The following is a 17,190-nucleotide window of genomic DNA, read 5'->3' as shown; positions in this document are numbered from 1 at the left end:
TGCAGAAAAAGTGACCAAATAGTGACTTTTGTATGATGTTTTGAACCGGTATAGAGCTACAAGTTGCATTAGCATTGTTACGGTATTATTCGTAGATCACAAAGTAGTGTTTTATTTTTGAATCCTTATATAAAATGTTATCACATATCAAGAAAAAGCAAAAACAACAAAAGCATGAGGACTACTTCTACTGGCCATAAAAAGGGAGAGAATGAAGGCAAGCGGCCAGTGGCTAGGACACTCTCATAAGTACAACGGAGTTGGATATTGAGGATGGTATTCGTTGGATCAGCCAGAAGCTAGCAATGTGATCATGGTACCTCATATTAAGTACGGCACCACGAGAAGGTATCTATCCGGCGTCACGGGATGTGGCATTTTGAGGATAATTTTGAAAATCTAATAAAACGATGGTCTCATATTAGAATCCAGAAATTCTTATAAACTTGAATTTCTAAATGGCCGACTTTAGTATTAAAGTCTATTAAACATGGGTGGCCAAAAAATCTTCAGCTAAAAATTTCTTTTAAATCTATTTATTTTTTTGTTTTATTTCAGATTTTGAAAATCCGACCGCCACACTTGTTTTTGGTTATCTATTCTTAATTTTTAATAGGTAAACAGAATCTTTTCATAAAAATGTCATATTTCTGAGAAAATCAATCATAAATTTTTGAATTTCGTGGCCCGTGCCAGAATTAATTCTGACATAGCTTTGCTCTACAATTTTTTTTCGAGACTTATCTCGAAGGGTCGCAAGGCGGATTTAACAATCATGAACGGATTTAATAACCAATTAAATAATCATAATGTACTTTCTGTCATCGACGCCCTTATCGCTTAATATTCTCCCTGACGTTGAGAAACATCAAACATCATTGTCATGTGATGAAACTGAGGCTATTCACTATTTTTGTCACCGGAGGGTATAAACGATCACCAACAGACGTGGTACTGGTTCCAATACTCAATTCTGTACTCTTTATTCGAGGTTAGCCTTTCATATTTTAATAAATTCCATTCGTGAAGAAAAAGATCATTGTTGACATGAATCGGAAATAACCTCACGATTTTCACAACCCACTTGGAACTTCTTTGGTGCATATTTCACAAATTTAATATAGGGGAACAGGTGGTAAAATTAACACGTTAAGGACTTGCGTTGAATTCAATCATAAAACGAGGATAATTTGCACTTGGTTCAGCAATTTAACTCATATTCTTATTGCACAGAACAATTTTTTCGCTAATAAACATTGTTTCATATAGTTTTTCATCGAAATAAAAAACATCGAAATTTCATATGTACAAAGATAGTGCGGGTAAAATGAGCACTGCCTGGTGGTAAAATGAACATCGCTTATAAAACCCTTTTGAAACATTTAATTTTCTTTTTTTTTAACTCTAGCACTGTATATATATAACTAGTTAAGATTATGAAAGCCTTTTGAAATCTGGTATAACTTTTGAAAAGCTCTTAATTATCAAATTTCTATCGTGTAAAAAGATGATTTTGTTTCCAATGCGTCTTTCCAATAATAAACAGCAAGTATACCAAAATCATAATCTTGGGAAAATCTCATTTGACTGCTAACGCAACTCAATGATGTGAGACGTCATCATTGTTTACTTCCCGCACTAGTACTGCTATCTATTCCAACTTCCTACCGTCGCCAAGCGGTGCACTTTGAAGGAAATATTTCGGCTCTACCTTCTCTTGTGTACAATGGTAGATTTGACAAGAATCGATTTTGATCCACAATGCGCCTTTCTAATCATTCATAGCAAACAAACGATAGTCCATATCTTAGGTAAAAGTTAACTTTTCTGCTAAATAGTCACTATTAAGCAAACATTTTCAGTGGCTCTACTGGTATCCGGGGACCGTAATCGATGCCATTTTTGCAATCAACTCTTTCTTCTCATACAATTTTGGACCTGAGAAGAACCGATTTTCTTTCCAAAATGCGTCACTAACAGTAACTAAACGATTGTCCGAAGATTGTTGCTTTCGGCGATGGCCTCTCGATGTTCCACTTTCTGCTGAGACTGCTGCTACGGGCGTCATCGTTGTGCCCGCTCTCCGAGAAAATTTAATTGAACTGAGGATTGGAGTCGAGCCCGTAGGTTGTACGATTTTGATGTCTGTGCTTGCGATGCACATATGCGATTGGTTGATTTACCGATTTTCAGTGCCTAGTAAAATTCAATTTTTCAATGGTTCAGCACTTTGAATGCATTTTTTCGAAAGTTGAGCAAAATCTTAAAGAGTTCGTCGATCGATTAACACCAAAATCTTTAAAGCCGGTTGAGTTATTAGCCCATACTTCCTGACCACTTTTCGTGACGGTCTCAGATTTGAAACTGCAGAATGACCCCCTGTGTTCCGGAAAGACGTAATCCTACGTCAAAAAACCTTCCGCCGAAATTATGTGAGAATCGGGTGTAGTCGTATGTAAGTATGTAAGTAAGTAAGTAAGTAGTCAATAAAGTAGAGTTAAGGTAGAGCGCAAAGGATTCGTTTACTCTCCGCCACATATCACATCCCCAGGAGCTGGAGATGGCTGAGGCCAGTCCAGAGGATAAAAACGGCTCGCTTCACCTCTTCAAAAGCGCCTCGCAATGGAGCTATTTATGTTGGCTTTGGAGGAGTGTCAGCTCCTCGCTGCACCTAGCCACCGGGGGAATATTGACGCCGGCCTTCATGTGCATGATCCGATCCCCTTGAAGAAGGGGAGGGTTCCTATGGTTTCCGGATGTGGCATAACGTTTGCGGCGGCTTTTAGGCATATAATCGCATTCACACGATGGTGAAATGGGAGGACACCTGCTTCGGCGCAGGCAGCCTCAGTGGGTGTGGACGAAAGAAGTCCGGAAGCTATGCGGAAGTATTGGTTTAAGACTGGGGAGAGTATGTTGACAAGCTCACAACGTGATACATAAGCCAGTTCTAGTCCGTACAGTAGTCTGCTGTCAATCAGCGCTTGGCCTATACGATACCGAGCGGTCGTACGCGTAGACGAAGATGTAGATGTTCTTGGGAAGGCCATTGAAGACCCCATTCATGGCAACCAGAAACAGGGTTACTGCCAGAACAGACCCCAGTTTCCGGTGGGAATGATCTGGAAGCGGAATTGCCTATAAAGACCCGGACGGACCGGCGGGTGAGGAAATTGTGCACAAAAGCTAGGATGTTACCAGTGAAACCCCAGTTCACAAGCTGCTTGAGCACCAAGGATGTTATCGATCATTTAGTAGTATTTCAAAAACTCATTCCAGCGGCTAAATTTAAAAATGTGTTGTATGGTGATCTTCTAGTGCAAAGGTTTATCTACAACTCTGCCTGACAGTTTGTTGTTTGAATTTCATTAATAACGTAGCTCTAACGCTAGTGGCAGTAACGTAGACTCAATGATTGCATATTTTGTTATCATTTAGTATAAGTATAGTAAAGTGACCAGATTTTTCTGGGGCCAATCCGGGACACAATATGCATTATATATTTTGAAAGCGTATCAAATCGTCAATGAAATTTTCCTCCTATCAACCTACGACTGCTAATCGCTCGATTTCATAGAAACAAATTTACCAAAATCTTTGTTTGTTTTTTCAAACATATTTGAAATAAGAAATGATTTACTATCTAGATCTCGTGACTGCACGGTGCCTACCTTCTGAGCATATTTTTAGATATATTATGTGTATTATGAGTTGAGAGCTCGGTTTCCGTTTTAGCCGTGGAAATTCTTCGATAAACAAAACATTTTACATTGGTCTACTGAATGTTGTCCGTTGTCCATTGTCTTATGTAAGTGTCCAACTGAACGACCGTCGTTGGTTGACGCATTGTTTCAAGGATTTTCTTAATTATGAAGATTTTCAGATCTTTGCAGATTTGAGATGATCCACATTTTACACAGTTTCTGATGTCCCATTTTTTTCTAGATTCTGGAGCTGGCATAAACTTCTCAGAATATCACAAGACATTTTTGAGATTTTAATTTTGTACCCAGAAAAAAATCCTCAATATTCCCACATTCCTCATTAAAATTCATTAAAATGACTAAGATTCCGAAACTTTATGGATTTATCATGGAATGCGGGACGGTTCTTGGGACACCTGGCAATGCGGAACAGGTAGGCTGAATCCGGGACTGCTCCACACAATCCGGGACGTCTGATCATTTTAAAGTATAGCAAATAACACCGTAATTCTTTTATCTGTGTATATCGAACATCGACCTGTTCAGAAGAGTTGTAGAAAAACCTTCGCACTAAAAGTCCACCATACAACACATTTTGAAATGTAGCCTCTGGAATGAGTTATTGACAAACTACTAAATAATCGAAGGCAGATTACTAAATGATCAATAACATCCTTGTTGTGCACTAGTGGGGTTCAAGTGCGATTAAACGCCTTCGGAATATCCAGGGAAACTAGATCGACGTGTTTCCCTTGGTCAAAGACGCTTTGGAGTACGTCTCCTAATCCGGCAAAGTACGAACTTGCCTCAAAGGCGTGTTTCTGGTTGGGAGTTCCACATGGGAGATAAACATTCACAATGCTAATAGGAATGCAGCCTCGGAGACGGACTCCAACGACTGGAAGATCTTCACCAAACTGATGGACGTAAAAAAGGATCTCCCGGAGGATCCCAATCGCCACGGAATTCCGATAGTTGTATTTGCCTCCAAGGGAGCGATCCATAGAGGCTGGTGAGATGCGGTTGACATCATGGAGGGCTATAATCCAGGGCGAACTATCGTTTATCAACCGTTCCAGGTTGGGCAGGTCTTGGTCTTGGTTAGGGGTTCCATTTTTCCCGGGAATCAACTTCCCGGGAAACGGGAAATAAAATGTTAACTTCCCGGGATTTCCCGGGATCCCGGGAAATAAAACAATTATGCGAAACTCAAAATCGTAACGTGAAATAATAACTAGGATAAAAATATACTCTTGACCTCAAAGGATTGATACTTGCTACATTGTGCCAAAATGATTAAAGAGTTGTTGAAAAGTCTGAAATTTTTTCTCTGTTGAGCGTTATTTTTGTCTGCAAAACGTTCGCTATATCATGAGCATCAGATGGCGAAGTTTCAGCATCTGCTCTCGTTAGAGAGTAAGATCTGCTGTGTCCAGATGATTCCTTGATTCTTCCTTAATAGACGGAGAAGACGGCTTTGACAGGATTTGTTCTGTTATTGCCGGAAGGTTTCTAACATCAACCATTCTGGTACTCGTCCGTATATTTTCTTAATGTAAACAATATTCTGGTCAAATTTGATTTATAATACGAATTTTGATACGAACACTGGAGCACATTTCGCCTTTGAATTTGAAGTATGTAAGCATTAAACGTGTTATATTCGAAAGCGAAAAAATACTTTCAGACGAGCGTTTTATGGTCGTACCTTACAAATCCTAACTATCAATATTAAATGATTCTTTCTGTCAAACTTTGTTTGAAATTCCGAGCAGCACCAGAAACGCATAAAATTGCATAAGTTTGGCGAGTTTTTGTTATTAGACTGTTGTAATGACCTTATAGTAAAGACCTAAAATATGTTAACTTTTGTACTCTGACATATCCAGACAGTAAATTCTCAATAGTTCATTATAATTTAGAAAAAGAAAGACATATCTCAAAACAAAAACGAGTGTTCGGAACATGAGTCTGTTTGGAACACGTATCGGGGTTTGAATCAAAAAGTATTGAAAGTCTTAAAAATAAACCTCTGACAATAAACCTACCAAAGCCGTCACTGCCCTTGCTTAAATATCTGCGAAAATTTGTCTCACAAATAAATCACTTTGTTTTTGCTATTCAGAAATTTCATCAAATACTAGATTATTATTTCTACCTCGAAAGCGCTAAATAAATAAACGACCGATGAAAACTTATGTTTTGCTTCGTCTCCCTTCAACACGCATTATGGTTGAACCGTACAATACTGTAGCATCTACAGATTAAAACTTTGTTTTATAATTTGGGGAGTAATCTACATTGAAAGCGAAATATGCTATTAAACAGAAATTTCATTATGGGAACAGTGAGAAGATGTTAGTCAAAAATATAATTGATACTCCCTCATCAAATTTGCAAAACAAGAAAAGGATTTCCAAGTACTTTAACCATAGATCACAGTCGTCTCCAAAAATTGGTAAATACTTTAAAATAATAATTTCCCGGGAAATTCGGGAAACTAAAGTATGCATCCCGGGAATCGGGAATCCCGGGAAATCGTTTTCGGGAATGGAACCCCTAGTCTTGGTTGATTAGCTAGCTGCTACTCGGTTGGCTTGCGTCCCTCGTCGTCCGGAAGAACAAAACGTCCCGATAACACCTGACAGGAGTCGCTTGCTTTCCACGGAGTCCTCCGGAGAAACAGCGTCTTGAAACCTTGCGCTTGCTGGATTGCTTGCAGGGGGATAAAGCGTCCCTCTTCCATCTATCTCCCAGCGCCGGTGTAGGAAAACCGTCCGCACTGAGGGGGCCCCGACTATCTGGGGATCTGGACAGATTCTTCATGCTATGCGAGTCTTCGTCCACTTTAACCCATTACCGGGGTCGACTTTGATAAATCATAGTTTACAAGGTGTCGACTACCTGGAAAAACCTGGAAAGTCAGGGAAAGTCAGGGAATTTCAATTTGGACCTGGAATGTCAGGGAAAGAACCAGAACCACGTCTGGTAAATGAGCGTTAATACCCTCCGGTGACAAAGATAGGAACAGCCTCAATTTCATCACATGACAATGAAGTTTAATGTTTTCCAACGTCAGGGAGAATAATGAGCGATAAGGGCGTCGATGACAGAAAGTACATTATGATTGTTAAAACCGCCTTTATGATTGAAATTATTTCAGCAATATTAACAATTAAAAATAGATACCGTAAAAACTAGTGTGGAGAAAAATGAATTTGTCGGATTTTTTAAATCTAAAATAAAACAAAAACGAATTAGATTTGAATTTTTTTTTAACTCGAGATTAGGCCGTTGCAAATATTCAATAAACTCGTCTCCGAAAAATCAAGGGGGGTATAATAAAAAAATAGATATTAAAAAGAAACCAAATTAAAAACCCAGATTAATCCACCTAGCGGTGATGGTGCCTTTCTCGTTCGTTCAAAAGGTTTGGAAAAATCTAAAATAACTCCAATATGTGGATTGGTCTTATTTTTCATATTTGTTTATATGCATAAAAAAAATTCTCGCAAAACGCAATTTGTTGCAAACAAATCGGATTAGCATAAGAGCAAAAAATGGCATTTTATTTTGTAGTTTTAAAATTAGTATTTTTGCCATAACTTTTGATCCAATTGTACGATCCGTCCAAGTTTCTATAGGAAACAATGGGACAAGATTCTACGTCGAATGCAATCTGTTGCGAGCGTTGCGAGCGATCATAGATGAAGTCTAAGTGCTAAAAAAGTGATCTAGATTTTTTTGAACTCTTTTTCACAATAAATAGTAATTTGACCAGAACATCTAAGCCCATAGTCCGATCTGGACAATTTTCAATAAGAAAATATGAGACATTCTGCGTCGAATGCAATTAAATGCGAGCAAATCGGTTGAGGAAAAGTGCCTGAAAATGAGTGACATTTTTTTAGCGATTTTCCATAAAAAACCCAGATTAATCCACCTAGCGGTGATGGTGCCTTTCTCGACCTTCGTAAAATGTGTGCTTGAAAATAGATGAGCTAGTAGCTAGGAGTAAAAAAGACAAATTTCTTTGTCCGTTCTATGAAAATCAGATTATTTATGGCAAAGATATTGTAGATCCAGTTGAAAACCGAAAATCATATTTTGTCCCATTCTCGGATGTCGCGACTGCATCGCGAGTGGTGCCCGACTATGGCACAGTTGCGCACTACTCGCGATGCAGTTGCAACATCCGGAAATGCGAGAAAATGCGATTGTCGCGAAACCTCGGTTCGGTTTTCAGCTTGATCTACAATATGCCAATAAGAATTTCGACATTTTTGTTTCCTTTTCCAATCTTTTTGACGTACATACCCCTGTTTTATTTTACCCAGTCATATATTTTAAGGATATCACTTTTGGATGTAAATTGAACTGAAGCTCCGACTACACAAAAAGAAAACGAAAATGTCATTCCCATCAAGCGAGCGGAGGGCAATATTTATTATGATATAAATCTCATGACCGTCTTTCTACCAAACTCCCGTATGAAGAGGAAGGGAAGTGTATCAGTGTGGAAGCATCCGATAGTTCGTTTTCGGAAAGAAATTATAGCCTTTCGGTACAACTTTGTTGCACAAGAAAGGCAAAAAGTATTTTGGCCATAATTTCAAAGGTAATAGTCCAATTTGGCCAACTTTCTAAATAGAACAGGATTCCGCATCTAATGCAATTTGTTGTGAGTAAATCGGTTGAGGGTAAGTCCATTAAAAGTCAGCTAGACTTTTTACTCGCTTTTTATAACACATAGTATATTTGGGCCATAATTTCTGTGCCCATGGTCCAAATTTTCAATAGAAAACAATACGACAGGATTCCGCGTCGAATGAAACTTGTTGGAATTATAGATAGTGGAATATATAGATGAGTGAAGATAAATCCTCTGTCTCCAAACGAACTGTCAAACGTGTCTCCAAACGAGCATGACGTCACGATTTCAATGGAAACGTTAAGGGCTGTGACGTCATATGTGCGTGTGCACGGGCAGAAAAATCGACTCAGCCATGCTTTCGCTCATCTATATATTCTACTATCTATAGTTGGAATTAAATCGGTTGAGGATAAGTTCCAAAATAGTGAGCTAAACTTTTCGCACTTTTGGTGCGCGCACACACACACACAGAGACATCATCGCAGTTCATCGAGCTTATACACCTGTGTTCAGATTAATAGCAGCGGAAGCAGTTTTTCATACAAAATGGTCAACTTTGACAAGCTGCAACTTTGTACCCCGATGGCCGATTAAGCTGAAATTTTGGAAGTGAACTACAAATATGATGAATTTTACACATACTACGTTACAATTTCTTCGAATGAGGCGTTCAAAAATTACGCACTAGGTCAAATTGTTCAAAAAAATAGCAGTTTTTATTTTTGTTATATTGGCCAATTCAAATGTCAAATTCAACAATTTATATTTTTTAAATTTTAAACTTAGTGTCTCGCAGCACCTGAATTCAAATTGATAACATTCCAATCAATTGTTTTATTGATATTTCGAAAACAAAAACTGCTATTATTTTGAACAATTTGACCTAGTGCGTAATTTTCGAACGCGTCATTCGAAAAAATTGATACTTACTATGTGTAAAATTCATCATATTTGTAGTTCACTGCCAAAATTTCAGCTCAATCGGTCATCGAGGTGCAAAGTTACAGCTTATCAAAGTTGACCATTTTGTATGAAAAACGGCTTCCGCTGCTATTATTCTGAACACAGGTGTACGTACATAACACTATGAGTCTGCAGGCCTTCTGTAAAAGTTTGGTTTTGGAGCGAACATACAGCCTTTTCGTAAAAAAAGGCAAAAATGGTGTTTCAGCCATAATTTCAGATCCGATAGTCCGATCTAGCAAATTATCCATACAAAACAATGAGACAAGATTCTGCGTCGAATGCAATCTGTTGCGAGCGTCAATAGATGAAGTCTAAGTGCTAAAAAAGTGAGCTAGACTTTTTCGAACTCTTTTTCACAATAAATAGTAATTTGACCATAACATCTAAGCCCATAGTCCAATCTGGCCAATTTTCAATAAGAAAATATGAGACATTCTGCGTCGAATGCAACTTGTTGTGAGCAAATCGGTTAAGGATATGTGCCTGAAAAATGAGTGACATTTTTTACGAAATTTTTTCGTATGAATTTGTATTTTGGTCATAACTTTCGATCCCATAGTTCGATCTGGCCAATTTCAAATAGGAAACAATGGGACAGGATTCTGCGTCGAATGCAACTTGTTGCGAGCAAATCGGTTGAGGGTAAGTGCCCGAAAAATGAGTGACATTTTTTACGCGATTTTTTCGTATGAATTTGTATTTTGGCCATAACTTCTGATCCTATAGTTCGATCTGGCCAATTTCAAATAGGAAACAATGGGACAGGATTTTGCGTCGAATGCAACTTGTTGCAAGCAAATCGGTTGAGGATAAGTGCCCGAAAAATGAGTGACATTTTTTACGCGATTTTCTCGTATGAATTTGTATTTTGGCCATAACTTTCGATCCCATAGTCCGATCTGGCCAATTTCAAATAGGAAACAATGGGACAGGATTCTGCGTCGAATGCAATTTGTTGCGAGCAAATCGGTTGAGGGTAAGTGCCCGAAAAATGAGTGACATTTTTTACGCGATTTTTTCGTATGAATTTGTAATTTGGCCATAACTTCTGATCCCATAGTCCGATCTGACCAATTTCAAATAGGAAACAATAGGACAGGATTCTGCGTCGAATGCAACTTGTTGCGAGCAAATCGGTTGAGGGTAAGTGCCCGAAAATGAGTGACATTTTTTAGTAGTTTTGCGCACACACACACACACACACACACACACACACACACACACACACACACACACACACACAGACATCACCTCGATTCGTCGAACTGAGTCGATTGGTATATAACACTATGGGGCTCCGGGCCTGCTATAAAAAGTTTGTTTTTGGAGCGATCATATAGCCTTTACCGTATACTTAGTATACGAGAAAGGCAAAAATGGTATAATTTTCGATCCCATAGTCCGATCTGGCCAATTTTCAATAGGAAACAACGGGACAGGATTCTACGTCGAATGCAACTTGTTGTGAGCAAATCGATTGAGGATAAGTGCCCGAAAAATGAGTGACATTTTTTACGCGATTTTGTCATATGAATTTGTATTTTGGCCATAACTTTCGATCCCATAGTCCGATCTGGCCAATTTCAAATAGGAAACAATGGGGCAGAATTCTGCGTCGAATGCAATTTGTTGCGAGCAAATCGGTTGAGGATAAGTGCCCGAAAAATGAGTGACATTTTTTACGCGATTTTTTCGTATGAATTTGTATTTTGGCCATAACTCTCGATCCCATAGTCCGATCTGTCCAATTTCAAATAGGAAACAATGGGACAGGATTCTGCGTCGAATGCAACTTGTTGCGAGCAAATCGGTTGAGGATAAGTGCCCGAAAAATGAGTGACATTTTTTACGCGATTTTGTCATATGAATTTGTATTTTGGCCATAACTCTCGATCCCATAGTCCGATCTGGCCAATTTCAAATAGGAAACAATGGGACAGGATTCTGCGTCGAATGCAACTTGTTGCGAGCAAATCGGTTGACAATAAGTGCCCGAAAAATGAGTGACATTTTTTACGCGATTTTTTCGTATGAATTTGTATTTTGGCCATAACTCTCGATCCCATAGTCCGATCTGGCCAATTTCAAATAGGAAACAATGGGCCAGGATTCTGCGTCGAATGCGACTTGTTGCGAGCAAATCGGTTAAGGATAAGTGCCCGAAAAATGAGTGACATTTTTTTGAGTAGTTTTGCGCACACACACACACACACATACACACACACATACACACACACACACACACACACACACACAGACATCACCTCAATTCGTCGAACTGAGTCGATTGGTATATAACACTATGGGTCTCCGGGCCTTCTATAAAAAGTTTGTTTTTGGAGCGATCATATAGCCTTTACCGTATACTTAGTATACGAGAAAGGCAAAAAAGATTTCATAAAGAATGTTTTGAAAATCCTCGAAATTATGCGAATTTTATTTTGTAGCCCCCTCAAAATATTATTTTTGGGCAATAAAATCCGAGGGGAGGGGAGACATAAAGCCTGTCCACGTTAAATTTCGGACACCCATCAGAAAATGCGATTTTTTTAAAAATTTACAAACCACCGAGAAGATCAATTTACATGACAGATGAATCTCTCCGCTTTACGTGATGCGTGATAGTTTCTATTTCAGCATGTTTTCATTCTCGTCCAAATTGATAAAATGGCTAAAAATCAATTAGACATTGTCTAAGTGTCCGAAATTTAACGTGGACAGGCTTTAATTGTTTTTAAATATTTCTATCGGCCTTACCATTTTTTTATTAACTTTGATACTAAAGTCAGCCATTTTGAAATTATAGTTTATTAAAATTTCTGGATTTCTATTAAAAGACCATGGTTTTATTGGATTTTCAAAATTTTCATCAGAATGCCACGTTGAGTTCAAAATCTTCGCACTGGAAGTGCCCCAGGGAGTTGAGTTTTGCCTAAAGCTATTGATCTGTATCAAAGAAGTCGAAAGATTCGGTGCTAATTTGTTCAAGAATAGTTTTTTGTTGTGTTCTCAAAATTGTGCAAAATGGATAGATGCAGTTTCTCAAACAAATCATTCAAATAGTTCACCGACTAGGAATCAATAAGGTACCAGTCAAAACGATTAATGCAAGAGATGGCGTTTTTTCAGTGGTAGTAAAATCGAAATTTCATCACTATAAAACTACTAATCAGTGCAAACTAAGTGCAGGAGATAATCTTTTCATCTCATACTTCATTCCTTATCACTACTTTCTTCTAAAACACTTCCATTTTCCATAAATTTGCAAAATACTTGATTTTCCCATACATTTTATCGATTTTCAACTACCATTCTTCCATGAGCTCATGGTGGAAAATGTGAAAATCTCAGAACATAGAGTAGCAGGCTTAACAACACAGATAGAAACGCCGGTATCGCCACTCAGTGACGAGTACCGTAAACATGGTGCACGGAAGGTTGTTGTCTACACTTTTTACGGCTGCTGCACTCTGGAAGTAAATGTCATCGAAGTAAACAGTCGGTCCCTTATTAAATTATTTTATATTATTCTTTGGCTATTATACAGAAAACTTAGCTCATATTAAACATCAAATGGTCCTGGTTCATCCAAACCGCACCAAGCGGCTTTTTGACTGATTTATAATATTCTCTTCGTACAAACAAAATGGGAATAATTTCATATCAATTCATACGTTTAATTGTTGTAGGATATCCTCAGTTATGGAGTTGAGGGATATTCGATACGATTTGCGGTCAAATAAATCCACTAAACGAAAGCTTGGGAAGAAAAATGGAAGATTGGTGTGCGCATGGTGCGATTTGGTAGAACCTGTTGTTGTAATTATCAACAAAATGTTGTTGTAATTATCAACATAATTTTGTGGCACAACTTGTAACTCACTACCCGTTTACGTGCTGGCGGAAGATACCTTCTCGTGGTGTGTTACTTAATATGATGAATCATGGTCACATTGCATTGCTAGCTTCTTGCTGATTCAACGAATACTATCCTTAATACCCAACTCCTTGGTACTTATGAAAGTGTCGCAGTCACTGGCTTCTTTCTTCCATGGGCCTGGCCAGTAGCAGTAATCATCATGCTTATGTTGTTTTTGCCTTTTCTTGATTTCTGATAGCATTATATTATAGTTGTGGATAAGGATTTCAGAAATAATACATTGATTAGCAATCTTCGAATAATACCGTAACAATTCTAATGCAACTTGTAGCTCAAAACTTCATACAGGTCACTATTTGGTCACTTTTTCTTCAATAGAAAGTCACTATTTGGTCACTTTTTCGTCATCGTAGGTCACTAAAGTCACTATTTTGAACGGTATCAATCGCTACCAGCCCTGCAATATTGTAAATTTATAGTGATTTTTTAATTCGAACAAAATGTTAAACTAAGGATATAACCCGCCAACCCGCACGTTTCCCGGGGAAATAAGATAGGTGGTTTTAGCGCCACTCCTTTCGGAGACCACCTTCCAGATATAGGGCTGCCCGGCCGCTGAGACCCCCAGGGAATGGGTCTAGTTACTCCCGTTTTCAGAGAGGGAACGAATCGGGTGACGTAAGACTGGGGGTGAAGACAATGTAGGGGAAAAAGGGGAAGGGAAATCGATTTACAAGCGTAGGAATTAGGCGATTACGAAACAATACTTACGCCCGTTTATCATCACTGGATGACCTGAACAACCCTGCGAATCCTGCTAGAAACGAATAGGGAGAAATCGTGGTTGTTTCGGGGAACCGCCCCAGTAAAATATAATGAATAATAAAATAAATTAACGACCGATTAACATGCTAAACTTTAACCAACTTTATTCTCGCATTGCATTCGGGATAGACTTTTACGAACAACGGTTCGCCTGCATTTATGCTACCAGCATTAACAAAACAACATATCACTACAAATGTTCAGAACAGATTCATTTTCACATACATATATTTCTCTTCATGTTTCCATTCTCCTCTCTGCCTAGGCCTACTGTTTGCTTTCCCTTACTCTCTCTTTCTCTATCTAACCTCTGTCTTCATTCGGGGCGTGTGTTGAGTGCTATGCGTGCAGTGTGTTCATTACGGTTGGTCGTGTGTGTGCTCAGACGCGACTGTCAGCGCAAGCGCTTGGGCTAAGGACAGTCACGTGGAAGATGTATTGGCACGCTACTTACTCTTAGTTCTTCGGTAGCGGCGGGAACTGAGCCATGCGCATGGACTTATCTAATCATGCATGATTTACTCACGGTTTTCTTGGCGTATGCTTTTGGGTGGAGGGAATTCGAAATCAAACGGTCGTTCATTCGATGAGCACCGTTGATCGAGGCTCGCGTCGATGAGCGTGACGCTGATGATTCCCTCCGGTATGTGGGCTTCACGCGACGGCGTCGATGAACTACCGACAGTTGGCGCAATTTAACGATGAACTGGGTTTCTGCTAGCCTCTGCCTAGGGTGCGATGAACGTACGCAGGCCCTCTTCCGGTCGACGTACTTCCGGGAAAATGCCTCGTAGCTGACGGTGGGGTCAGAAGCGATCGTTGACTTGGTGGGTGATGTGTTCGGCTCCGCAGAATGCCACAACCTAATATTAAGCACGTGTGTCGTTCGACGACATGATTAGCACACACACACAAAATATACACACACTATAGATCGACCAATTACCTGCACAATTTATTCACACGCACGAAACTAATAACTTTACGCACAACTTGGCGACTAAACAAGTTACACTCAACGAATCTAAACGGGAAAGACTTGATTAAAAGTTAATTAAAGACAAACATGTTAATATGGACCTTCAAAAACACATCACGGCGCGACAATTATAAATCGATCACTCCTGCCTCTTCCACTAGCCAGAACGAAGTGATCGATCGAGGTCAATTTTTCCTCAGATCAAGGTGCGCATTATTAATTGTCTTCGCAATCATAACCTTCGGGAAATCCGGAGCGGAAATCCGAAGGTTGAATAATTCCCACGCTCGCGAAACGATCAAGGTTAAAGGGAGGGGGATTAGTCTTCGCCGAAAGGCTTACATCAAACGGCTCGCTAAATCTGAGAGAGTGGATCCAAGTTCAATATCCCCTGAATGCATTCCTCCGGGGGTCATTGGACAGCGACGAGCGTGCAAATTTCATATTTGCTGTTATCGCTTTTCCCTTTTGGGCGGTTAAAGCATGTGCGAGTTGGCTAGGGTAGGAACTCATTTAAATGACTGTCTGTGGGACGCTACTCGTGAATATGAAACAAGATTCATGCAGTGGGTGAACTTTCCAGTACTAGACTGGTTCAAACTAATCTAATAATACGGATAATTTATGCTGAAGGAAATACGAAAACATTTAAAGAACGAACATGCTCGTTACAAGGACACGCTGAATTATTTTAATCCATTGAAAAAAAGAGCAATAATGGTACCCAAACTTCGGAGCAAAATTAATCTAGCGTTTTAACTGGTCATCAGACTGCATATCCGATAAATAATACTCCGAGGAAGTTACAGTCGACAATGACTATCAAGCTATAAAGCTTTTTCTTGTGACCGGTGACAGTCTCTAGACTAAAAGTCTACTCCGGGCCCATTCCATACATACCATGGTATTCGAGTTTGTTTCACTGACTAAGCAATAATACAGGTGTCAAAGCTACGTTTTTCAAATGGTCACTGTTGAAGCCTGATCCAAATATTTTTTTTATAAAAAGTCCCCTTTAATATTTTAGATTATTTAGTTTGAGTGGTATTGTGTCGAGGTCGTTTTGATTTTTTGCAGTTTCCTCAGTAGCGTTCAAGTCATGTTCCCATTAAACAAAAGAAGTTCTGAAAGTTCGTTCAAATACTGGTCATAAGACGAGTTTGTACAATTCCATTTAATTCCACTGATTTATTGTACCTTTGACAGATACGTATTTTGACCGCAACAGTAAGGTCGTCTCCAGTGTCTCGTACTTGACTCGACTAAGTCGAGTCGACTAAGTAATTTGTTTCCACTGACTCGCACTTGACTCGAATAAGTTGGAAATTGGAAAAATGCGATCTATCTCGTTAAATTTGAATTGCTGATTAGTAGCCAACTCTAATATATCGTATTACATTTTGATGATAATAGTTCAGAACCGATACACAAATAATCATCAAAAAAGTTCAACCTACAACCAACAACTATATTTTTAGAAGCTTGTTTAAAGAAAACGCCGAATACTATCTTTGTGGACCTTTGACAATACTCCACAGCATCGGCATCAACTCCAAACAAGATTCTGTAGGTTTTAAAAACATTTCGTGAACTTCCATTTGATGATGAGCTTATAAAGTCATTGGCCGATCCTCATGGCCTTAGATGGTCAAATTATTAGTCATGTAGAGAGAATGATAGTGGATAAAAGCAATAAAATGTTTTCTCGAAACTCCATAACCATACTTGGACGCAAGTGGAGGAAAATGTTGTTGTCAATAATAATGTTTCAGTTTAACTTTCGCTGCTTTTGATGTTTATTTTACAATTTTATCAGGAAATATTCTGGTTGATCTTTGAGATTTTTTTCCAGAAATTACTTTAGTGAAAATGCTTTAGTATTTTTTGTGAAGAAAATTATTCCCTTCAGAAAATTTTCTAAATTACTTCAGAATTCTCCTGAAATATAATAAAAATCCCAAAGGATTTCCAAGAGCTCGCTCGACAGTTTAATCCTGGAGCTCCTTGATGGATGTTTAGTATTTTTTTTTCTTAAAGCTTTGCTCCTAAAACTTGGTAGATTGTATGGTGTTTACTCAAATTTAAATGACTTGGTGAAAGGACTCATACAAAAAATATTCCAATGTATCTTCAAACATGTTACCACGAGTTCTTTAAAAAACTCCAATAGATGTTCCTTTCA

At 38.7% G+C, this 17,190-nt stretch overlaps 1 long non-coding RNA gene across 1 annotated transcript; it reads right to left on the bottom strand.

The window, feature by feature from the left end:
- Positions 1-14,155: 14,155 nt before the first annotated feature.
- On the bottom strand, positions 14,156-15,182 carry LOC134223739 (uncharacterized). Its single transcript, XR_009982696.1, has 3 exons — positions 15,110-15,182; positions 14,976-15,053; positions 14,156-14,892 (listed from the first exon to the last, which is right to left on the bottom strand). It is a non-coding gene; the product is annotated as an uncharacterized LOC134223739 (long non-coding RNA).
- Positions 15,183-17,190: the final 2,008 nt, after the last annotated feature.

Source organism: Armigeres subalbatus, chromosome 3 (genome assembly GCF_024139115.2).
Source record: "Armigeres subalbatus isolate Guangzhou_Male chromosome 3, GZ_Asu_2, whole genome shotgun sequence".
Taxonomy (NCBI): Eukaryota; Metazoa; Arthropoda; class Insecta; order Diptera; family Culicidae; genus Armigeres; species Armigeres subalbatus.
This window is presented reverse-complemented; position numbering and strand designations above follow the sequence as displayed.